We start from the raw sequence: 11051 nt of genomic DNA, 5'->3' as shown, positions 1-11051 counted from the left end.
TAATTCTTGTCTCAAAGAATAGATTTATCCCTTTCAATTGTTTTGAATAATTTAAGAATGGGGATCAGTTCTTCCTTCAAAGTTTGATAAAATTCAGCTGCTTCTGGGCTGGCTCTGGGGCATAGAATGTCAAGTTTCCACCTGCACTTTCTGCATCCCATATGGGTGCTGGTTCAAGCCTCAGCTACTCCACTTCCAATCCATGTTTGTTCTAATGCACCTTGGGTCCCTGCACCCATGTGAGAGACTCAGAAGGAGCTCTGTGCTTCTGTAGTTTACCTGGCCCAGCCCTGACCATTTGGGGAGAGAACCAGCAGACTGAAAATCTCTTTCTTTGTCTCTCTTCCTCCCCCACCATATCTCTGTCTTTTAAATAAATAAATAAATATTTTAGAAATGAATTCTGTCTCTTCTATAAATGATGTTTGGAAAGTTGGATTTCCACTGTTGTAGTTCAAAATCAAACCTATATCTTACTCCTTATACAAGAATCAACTCACAATGGATCAAGGATCTAAATCTAATACCTGAAACCATCACATTACTGATGAACAACATAGGGGAAAGGCTATTGGCCTAAGCAATGAAGCACAAGTAATAAAACAAACACCAATAGACTAATGTGATTACATCAATCTAAGAAATTATTTCACAAAAAAAGAAAATATTTAACAAAGTGAAAAGGTAATCAAAACAATGAGAGAAAATATTTGAAAACTATGCATCCAATAAAGGATTAATATCAAGAATATATAAGGAGTTCCAGAAACTCAACAACAACAAAATAATCCAGTTAAAAATGTGCCAAGGGCAAGAACAAGCATTTTCAAAGGATGAAATAAAAAGGGCCAACATGGGGCCAGCACTGTGGCATAGCACGTAAAGCCACCGCCTGCAATACCTGTATTCCATATGGGTGCTGGTTCAAGTCCCAGCTGCTCCACTTCTGATCTGGCTCTCTGCTATGGCCCAGGAAAGCAGTAGAAGATGACCCAAGTCCTTGGGCCCCTGCATCCACATGGGAGACCCAGAAGAAGCTCCTGGCACCTGGCTCTGGACTGGCTCAGCTCTGGCCATTGCAGCCATTTGGGGAGTGAATCAGTGGGTGGAAGCCCCCCCTTCTCTCTGTGTGTAACTCTGACTTTGAAATAAATAAATAAATCTTTTTAAAAAAAGAAAGGCCAACAGACAGATGAAAAAACTCCAGAATCACTGTCATCAGGGAAATGCAAATACAAATTACAGTGTGGTGTCACCTCACCCCAGTTAGAATGGCTGTCATTCAAAAATCAAAAATAGAAAATGCTGGTCATTATCACTCAAAAATATTCTGAAATAAGCATTAAAACTATCACTCACCTAGTTTTCCTATTGCTTTTCTAGTGTATCCATAACAGCCTGTTTCTTTTGATTTTTTCTCATCTCCCCCTTTTTAAACAGAAGTGCTGTAGAGCTCAATCTTTGATATTCTTTCTAATTACTTTTACATCTTTGTTTGCACTAATGGTTTCCAAATTTGTATCTCCAGCACAGGAACCCCTCCTTAATTTCAGATCGGTATATCACACTGCCTACTTGAGACCTCTCTTTGATTATCTATTGTGTATTTAAATCCCAACAGGTCCAATATATTACTAATGTTATTCTTTCTCATACATGTCCCTTAGGTAGTCTTCCCTACATGAGTTAATGGCAACTTCTGCAGTTGCTGTGCTGAGATCCACAATGCAATTATTTATTTATTTATTTATTTGCCAGGCAGAGTAGACAGTGAGAGAGAGACAGAGAGAGAGAGTTATAGACAGTGAGAGAGAGAGACAGAGATAAAGGTCTTCCTTCCATTGGTTCACCCCCCAAATGGCCACTACGGCTGGCGTGCTGCGCTGATCTGAAGCCAGGAGCCAGGTGCTTCCTCCTGGTCTCCCATGCGGATGCAGGGCCCAAGCACTTGGGCCATCCTCCACTGCACTCCCGGGCCACAACAGAGAGCTGGACTGGAAGAGGAGCAACCGGGACAGAACCGGCGCCCCAACTGGGACTAGAACCTGGGCTGCTGGCACTGCAGGTGAAGGATTAGCCTTGTGAGCCACAGCACTGGCCCACAGTGCAATTCTTGATTAATCTCTCTTTCACAACTCCTCTCTTGTCTGTATACAAATCCTATCAAGTTTACCTCAAAAATGTTTCCAGAGGCAAGAAATATCTACCTTTAGTTCACCAACAGATGCAGTCTATATTAGTAGGCTAATTGCTTTTCTTCATTGTTTTTTTTTTTTAAATGAAATACTCAGTTAATTGATTTTAATGCAGGAGTCTGCTACAAGTGAATGATGAAAACTGTTCATGTGATCAGGATAAAAAAGGTAAACTAAATCCTTCATTTTCTTTTGCAAAAATGTTTGCAGTGATAACTTTTCTGGAAATAAACCAGGATTGTATCTTCCCTGGGTCATAGCAAGAAAACATTTTACTATATCAATGACCTTGAATGCTTTATAGGTAGCTGATAATTGAATTTGTTAAGGAACCATTTCAATAGATGGTTGCTATAGAATTTTGACTGATATGGTTAAATTCAGAGAACTTAAAACATTTTTAATAAGAAAGGCAATAGAAAAGTTGGTGATAATTGAGGAATGTGGAATTCTAAGAAGTTTTCTTTTAAAAATTAATCAATTACAATATGTTTTTACAGTGCTTTAAGTGATCTGGTAGAGAAGGCTGTGTTTATTCTATATACTTTTGTTTGCATGTGTAGGCAGTACAAATCTTGAAACATATTTTATAAATTTACTGTGACAAAATATACATATGTTAGCAAAATTGAGACTTTAAAATGTGAATATGGTTTACTGTGCTTGTCTATACTCTTGAAGAACAGTGGTTTTCCTACTTGATATCTATTGAATTCTTTACTTCATGGAGTTTTAAAAGTATGTCATTGTAAAAATTAAAAGAAAAATTAAGAAAAGAAGGAAGAGGGAATATGGGAGCAAGGGCGAGAGAGAGTTGGTGGGAAGTATTACTATGCTCCTAAATCTGTACATATGAAATGCATGGAATTTGTTCACCTTATGTAAATAAAAAATTTAAAAATAACTCTGTTTAGAACTTCAATTGCTTTATAGTTCATGGTTAGATGTGATTCTTTATTAAATGACTCAGAAATAGAATTACTGTCATTTTTTAAATTTGGAAGGCATAGAGACAAAGAGATAGGAATTTAATGAAAGAGCTAAACTCTTCATGTCCACTCCATGAGTGCCTAAACACTTGGGGTTAGGTCAGCAGAAAAGCACTCAATCAAGGCCTCCTAGGTTGGTAGCAAGAGCAGTTATCTGTCTCCCAGGATCTGGATTATCAGGAAGCTTGAGTCAGGTTCTAGAGCCAGAAATGAAACCCAGGTACTCTAACATGGGATGCAGGCATCTTAACTTCAAGGTTACATACCTGCTCCACAAATGAAATATTCTAGAACAACTGAACACTGAAATGCTGAACTGAAAGTTGACCTATCATAAATTTATGTGATAGTAAACAGAAACAATAAGGACATTCTGAATATAATTTACCTATTTCTTTTCCTCCCTAGGACTCCTGGAAAAGGATGACATGAGGCAGCTGTGGGAATTTCTTAGGTGTAGACAGTTGAGAATTAACTTTTTTTTTGGCAAGACAATACTGGGTTATGCTGCAAATTTGGGCTTTAGGTTTTGTAATTCACTTTCATGAAATTAATTTTATATTTATGATGGTTTCTTGTAGTAATAATTATTACTTTTTATGCAGAAGTGTAAGTTTACCTACTTAGAGCTTTGTATGTAGTAAATTATCCAAAGGAGATAGCTGCTGTTGAGAGCACTGAATTTCTAGTAATAATGCTTATTACTGTATGAATGTCTCTAGAACAGTTGCCACAGATTGGTGTTCTTTTCCTTTTGAGAATTACCCTAACAGTTGCCTTGGAAACCCCAGGAGGCCAATGAAGTGATCCTAACCACCCCCAAACTTAGAGAAAGCAAATGAGGACATTGATTTCATCCTGGAAGGTCTTTATTTGTGGTGAAGAAATGAGCAGAACTCATCATACATTTTGGTTATTAACATCTGTTTTGTTTAGATAATTCTGATTTCCTAAGCTGGGAATTTGTACAACTGTTACATGTGCATGTGTATATTTTGTTGCATATGTGTATATTTTGTTGCATATGTGTATATTTTGTTGCATCAAAGTAGCTTCTATATGTTATTCAGATTTGATTTTTTATATTCTCAGAGTTATACTGTAGGATTTGTGTCTAGTAAAATCAAATTCTTGCCTCACGTGCATTTGGGATTGTCTTTTAATAAAGAAGGCCAACTTCATATGTATGTATGTATGTATGTATTTATTTATTTATTTGACAGGCAGAGTGGATAGTGAGAGAGAGAGACAGAGAGAAAGGTCTTCCTTTTGCCGTTGGTTCACCCTCCAATGGCCGCCGCGGTAGGCGCACTGCGGCCGGCGCACCGCGCTGATCCGATGGCAAGAGCCAGGTGCTTCTCCTGATCTCCCATGGGGTGCAGGGCCCAAGCACTTGGGCCATCCTCCACTGCACTCCCTGGCCACAGCAGAGAGCTGGCCTGGAAGAGGGGCAACCGGGACAGGATCGGTGCCCCGACCGGGACTAGAACCCGGTGTGCCAGCGCTGCAAGGCGGAGGATTAGCCTAATGAGCCATGGCGCTGGCCCTTCTTATGTATTTAAATTTCATAGTAGCTCTGCAAAGTCGGCGTTTTATCTCTGCAGATGAGGAGACAGATGCTGAGGAGCAAGATCATTGGCTCAAAGTCTTGTGACAGACTAACATGTTGCAGGACCTGGATTGGAACCAAGACTGGTTAGTTAAGTACATGTTGTCTCTACTACTCAAACCTGAATTACACACTTCTCCATATTTCTTGTTATTGTGCCTTGTCTTCACTCGAGTTTGGCTTACCAGTCTCTCTGGTCCATCCAGCTACAGAAGCTGAGGATTTTGAAGTAGGGCTTGGGGATAGGGTATAGGCTTCAGTGCTGCTGAACAGAGTAGAGGCCAGCTGATGAATGATGATGGCTACAGTTCAGCTAGGGGGGAAGTATGGCATCTGTTTACCAAAAGGGCACCAGACCCTGGACAGATGCTTCATGAGATGGAGAGCATACTTCAAGCATCATGTTGAAAAATGTGTTTCTCTTCTTGTCTCATTGGAGTCAACCTAACTGGATTCTTTAGCTGTCTTTTCTTCCTGGGGCATCTCAGTTTCTGGGAAGCTTGTTTCTGAATTTTGGAAAGCAAGAACTTTTGGTGTGGACCATCACTCTTTCAGCTAGGGTTGGCTTTTGCTGGTTCAGAGCTTGCACTCTTGTCCAAACTCTTCTCTTCCTCAAACTGCCAGCTGCCTCCACGAAAAAAGGAAAAAATAGCAGCACCCTAGGTTCATTTTCTTATTCGTTCCATGATGCTATGTTATCTCTTTGTCCTAATGTAGTAAGTAGCTGATCTAATAATCTAACAAATTTTCATTGGCTAACACAAATGTGTTAGAGGAAGACCTGACCTTTTTTTTTAATAGGGAACTTTGTTTGTCTTGATCCAACTCCTTGGTGACCTTAGCCATGAGAATTGTAATCTACAGGCTCTGGGAAGACACAAAACCCATGAAGTGTAGGATTGCTCTTGTCTTTTTTTAGTGCCTATTTGTTGAAGGACATAACAGTGACCGTTGAATGACAGAGTGGCTGTTTTTGGAGGTAGAAGCACACAAGTGTCCAAAAAGCAGCATCTAAACAGGAGATGAAGTGATTTGCTCTTCACATTAGTTGTCAGGTGCATTCTTTTTCAGAGAGTGAAGATGATACAGAATCCAAGTTAGAGAGGGCAGTTTGTAGGGAGGGAGGTGCGGTTGGGAAAATGAGCTTAGGGTGAAGCCTTTCTAGTAGTGTTCTCACAAGCATGCATCCAATAAAAGCAATTTGAAAGATGAAATTTAGCCATTCCTTAGCATTATATATATGACAGTGTCATTGACCCTGTTATCATAAATGGCTATGATTTTTCAGGGTGCTGTATAATAGTTGTTTGTACTCTAGGGAAAATGAGAAGACTTGGTATATGTACTTTAGAAAATAAAATATTGACAATCTATCACAGATTATCATTTTTATTATAAAATTTTAAAATTTAAAAGCCATGTTTCTTTCCATCATGACTATCATGGACATGCGTTGGTTGTTCAATAAGTATTTGTTGAACCCAATAATAAACAATTGAACAGATGAGTAATTGAACAGATAATGAATTTCTTGGGAAAAAATAAATCAAGGATTGGATTAAGATGGAGGAATAGAGGGAGCTTACTGTTGTAGAAGATAGTATGAAAAAACTGGAGAGAGTACAGTCTCAAGGAAGAGTTAGGGAAAAAATGGCAGAGGAAACTCCACACAAATTAGAGGGACACTGTGGACCATGTGCAGGGTGTGGACATGCACAACTCAGAAACCCAGCAGCCAAGAACCTCAGCAGCAGCTCAGGAAGTGAGACCAGACTGGAGCATCCCAAGCCACTGGTGATAAAGTTGCAGAAAGATCCTGGTGGGAATCCAGCTAGGAGCCTTAGGTAGGACAGTGTACCTGTCATGTTTCTGTCTCCCTGATCACCCTGAAACTGGCATTCTGTAATAAGCTGATAGAGAGCAGGCATCATTTTGGACATATGTAATAGATGCACCAGTGTGTGTACACCCAGCAAACAGCAGAGCAGAGAAACTTGAATTTGGTGGGGGGAACTGATGGAGGGCTGGGTGCCCATGACTGTGGGAGGCTTGTGTGCTGGGACTGTGAGAACACTGATGCTGTGTGGGAGGGCTCAGGGTGTGACTGGGACTTTGGGCAGTCACTGTGGGAAGTTGCATCTACTCAGGGCTTGCTGATTACCTGGTGAGGATCACTGCATATCAGTCTCCCACATATGTGCCAGGGGGTCAGAATATGTGTGGAATCCACTGCTGCTTTCCCAGAAGCATTAATATAACTGGTTTGGAAGTATAGCAGCCAGAATTCAAATCAGCACTCATATAGAATCCCAGTATTGTAGGAGATGGCTCAACCCATTATTAAACAACAGCTCCCTTTCCTGTCTTCTGTGGTGAACTATTTCTAACATGCTTACTATTTTAGAATTAAGGGTTGTTTTGTTGGCATCTTATGTATTACACTATAAAATTTAATTTATCAGGTATATTTTTCCTTTTTCTTTTTTTAAAAAAAGATTTATTTATTTACTTGAAAGCCAGAGTTGCACAGAGCGAGAAGGAGAGGCAGAGAGAGAGAGGTCTTCCAACTGCTAATTCACTCCCCAGTTGGCTGCAATGGCCAGAACTGTGCCTATCCAAAGCCAGGAGCCAAGCATTTCCTCTGGATCTCCTATGAGGGTGCAGGGGTCCAAGGATTTGGGTCATCTACTACTGTTTTCCCAGGCTATTGCAGAGAGCTGAATCAGAAGTTGAGTAACGTACTCAAACCGGTGCACATATGGGATGCCGGTACTCTAGGCAGAAGATTTACCCACTATGCCACAAAGCTGGTCTCAGTATATTTTTAAAGGATTTTTTTTGCTCTGACTTTCATTCTTTAGACAGTATTTTGAAAAGAAGTTTTTGGGGCCATGCTATGGCATAGTGGGTAAAGCTGCTGCCTGCAGTGCTAACATTCCATATGGGTATGACTTTGAGTCCTGGCTGCTCCACTTTTGATCAAGCTCACTGTTATAGCCAGGGAAAGCAGTAGAAGATGGCCCAAGTGCTTGGGTTCCTACACCCACATGGGAAATCCAGAAGAATCTATTGCCTCCTGACTTCAGATCAGCCCAGCTCTGGTCATTGTGGCCATCTGGGGAGTGAACCAACAGATGGACGATCTCTCTCTCTCTCTCTCTCTCTCTCTCTGCATCTGCCATTCTGTAATTCTGCCTTTCAAATAAATAAATAAGTCTTGAAGAAAAGAAGTTTTAGGCTTTGATTAAGTGTTAATTATCCCTGTACTCAATTATAGATTTTAATTTTTTCTTGTATCTAGGAAATCTTTGCCTAACTTAAAGTGAAAAAAAAATTTCTTCTATGATTTTTTTTTTCTGGAAGTATTGTAGTTTTCAGTACTACAGTTAGATCTGTGGCATATTTTCTTTTCAATTTTGTAAATAGAAGCTATTTTATTGGAAATTAGTATCTCATTGTGCTAACAGCATGTGTTGAAAAGGCTATACTTTCTCCCCTGCACTGTGATAGTGCCTCTGTAGAAAACCTGTTCACTGTGTTTGGATCTTCTCTGGAACCTCTTTTGTGTTCCATTCATCTGTCTGGCTTTCTGTATGACAACAGCATACTTTAGATTAGTATAAATTTATAACACTTAAAAATCATCATCCCTTTGATTTTATTATTTTTTCAGTTATTTTGGCTATCCTAGATTCTTTGCATTTTCATATGCACTTATATCAGCTTGTTACTTTAAAAATAACCAGGTTGCTAAATGAAAGATCTCTGTGAGTGAGATCCCAGCAGAAAGAACGGGCCATCAAAGGAGATATCTTTCTCTGAAGGGAGGAGAGAAATTCCACTTTGATTATGGCTTTATCTAAATAAGGTTGGAATTTGTGAACTCAAGAGGCTTCCATAGCCTCGGCAACTCAAGATAAGAGCCTTGGGTGATTACTGACTGTCAATTGTTAAATCCACAATGGGAATCACTGTACACCTGCTTCCCATGTAGGATCTCTGTCCTCAGTGTGTTGTACTATGTGAATTAATGGTAAAACTACTACTCAGGCTGGCACCTTTGGAACAGCATGGTGCGCCGGCCGCAGCGTGCCAGCCGCAGCGGCCATTGGAGGGTGAACCAACAGCAAAGGAAGACCTTTCTCTCTGTCTCTCACTGTCCACTCTGCCTGTCAAAAAGTAAAAAAAAAAAAAAAGATTGGCTAAAGTATAGGGTCAGAGCCACTATGGTGTACTTGCCAAACTGCAGGGTCTCAGGGTATTATCAATTACCTTAAGTGCCTGAAAAGACACCTGAAACTTTAGGTATCTCCCTGCTAGCTGCTGATTGGCTGTTGCTAGGTGGGGTTTATTGCAAGGGGAGTTCATTTATTTATTTTTTCTTTCATGAGCTTCAGGGTTCAGGGCTCGGTCAGGCCTGAATTACAAGATGGAGGCCTATTCTAAAATAGCTGCGCATTCATCCAGGCCGAGGTCTCTCAGACACAACAGTTTACTCATACATTCACCTATTGAAGAATATCCTGTTTCAAAATTTAGTTTGATTTTTTATATTATTGCTCATGTGGAAATTTGATTTCTTCAATCATTGCAGTTGTATAATGTTTGCATTATGGATTAGTCCAGATGTATTCTTCCTCTTTATCTTTTGAAAAGTGTGTAGAATCTTTTTCTCCAGTTTTATTGACTTCTTCATCCTGTCACAATGAAATTGATTTTGAAAACAGGCTGGTGTTCAGACATTGGGACAGACAAGTGATTTGGGTGCTTGGCTCAGGGGCAGTGGTGTGGCTTCTTTATGTTGACACTATCCTCACTGACAGAGGCCATGCCATGCACTGAGCAGTGCTGTGGGGTCTGCTTGGCCATGTCTGAGATTAATTCTAGGCAGCCAAGGGATGAGCCAAGTTTTGCATGGGGCTAAGGCCTCACAGCCAGCATGATTCACATAGTAACCAGTCCTGAAGTGAGGATTGCAGGTGAACAATCCTCTGCCTGCAACAAGAAGTCCACCAGAGGCATACTCACTGTCCTGGGGAACTCCTGGCCACACTGCCATGGGTCCTTGCCGCTTGTAGAGACTCCAGCTCCAGGCTCCACCTCTGTCACTGTGGGACTGTTCTTGTTCTCTGCAGTGATGCTGGCAACCCAGTTTCCTGTAACAGAGAATGGGGAGCCCTGCTGGGGTTATGCTGAGGTCAAGGTGGTCAAAGTCAGAGGGGCCTCTGGGTCCATGCAGGAGGAGCTGCAGAACCTTGGGCTACATTTTACTGATTTTCAAGTGCAAATGAGCTATGGCCTGACCAGAGTCACTCCATTTTGTCCCTGATTTTCCTCTTATTTTTTTGTAACCAGTCCCGCAAATGGTAGCTACTCAAAAACTAGTCTTGTGAAAGGTTTTTTGTAAGTTTATTTACACTAAGTACTGGGAAACTGGTTAATGCCCCTGAAATAAGCATAATGTTGCTTGCTCTAGCTCCTGTAACAAATGCTTGGCTTTGTAATTAACTTCAACAAGATATGGTTTTGGCCTTTTGAAGCTTACCCTTGAGCTCTATCAGGGCAGTATGATTTGGAGAGCACAGGCCCCTGTGCAGCCATAGGCTTTTAGAAATAAAAGACTCCATAATTTGGCCCTAAGACTTCAGCACTTATTAATATTTCTGAAATTAATAATCTGTGTGGGTTCTTGCCATGAATTCAGAGACAAATTCTGAATACTGGCTCAAATAGACCAGATGATAAGCTGAGTTTTTAAGCTTTTATTCAGTGAGAGAAACACATAGGAGAGTGAGGGCTTTATCTAAAGGAGAAAGGAAAGTCTGGAAATTCAGTAGGGTCCATACCAAGCAGGGAGCAGGCCAAGAGCTGTGGACTTGTCCTGTGAGGCCCCACCATTGGGGAGAGTGAGGCAATGGTGTTCTTCCACAGAAAGCACCAGGGACAGGCTTCAGTGAACATGTCCACCTTTACTAATGACCATGTACACTTTCAAAGGGCAGGCAGAAGGGGCATAACTAATTCAGGGCAACCCTAACTCTATAGGATAGAACCAACACTGGCACCAATATGCATCTCCAATTACCTTAAAGGTCTCATAGTTAGGGTAGCTTTCAAGGTGGGCCTGGACCACTCCCAGCAACAGTTTACCTAATTGGCAGAAGGTGGGGGTGGGAGGAAATGTGCCTGAGGCTCCCACCTCCCACCATCAGTCAGGCTAGCCACATGGGCTAGGCAGAAAGTCTCACAGGATCACCC

This window comes from Lepus europaeus, unplaced genomic scaffold (genome assembly GCF_033115175.1).
Source record: "Lepus europaeus isolate LE1 unplaced genomic scaffold, mLepTim1.pri SCAFFOLD_29, whole genome shotgun sequence".
Taxonomy (NCBI): domain Eukaryota; kingdom Metazoa; phylum Chordata; class Mammalia; order Lagomorpha; family Leporidae; genus Lepus; species Lepus europaeus.
Note: the sequence above shows the minus strand (reverse complement) of the source record.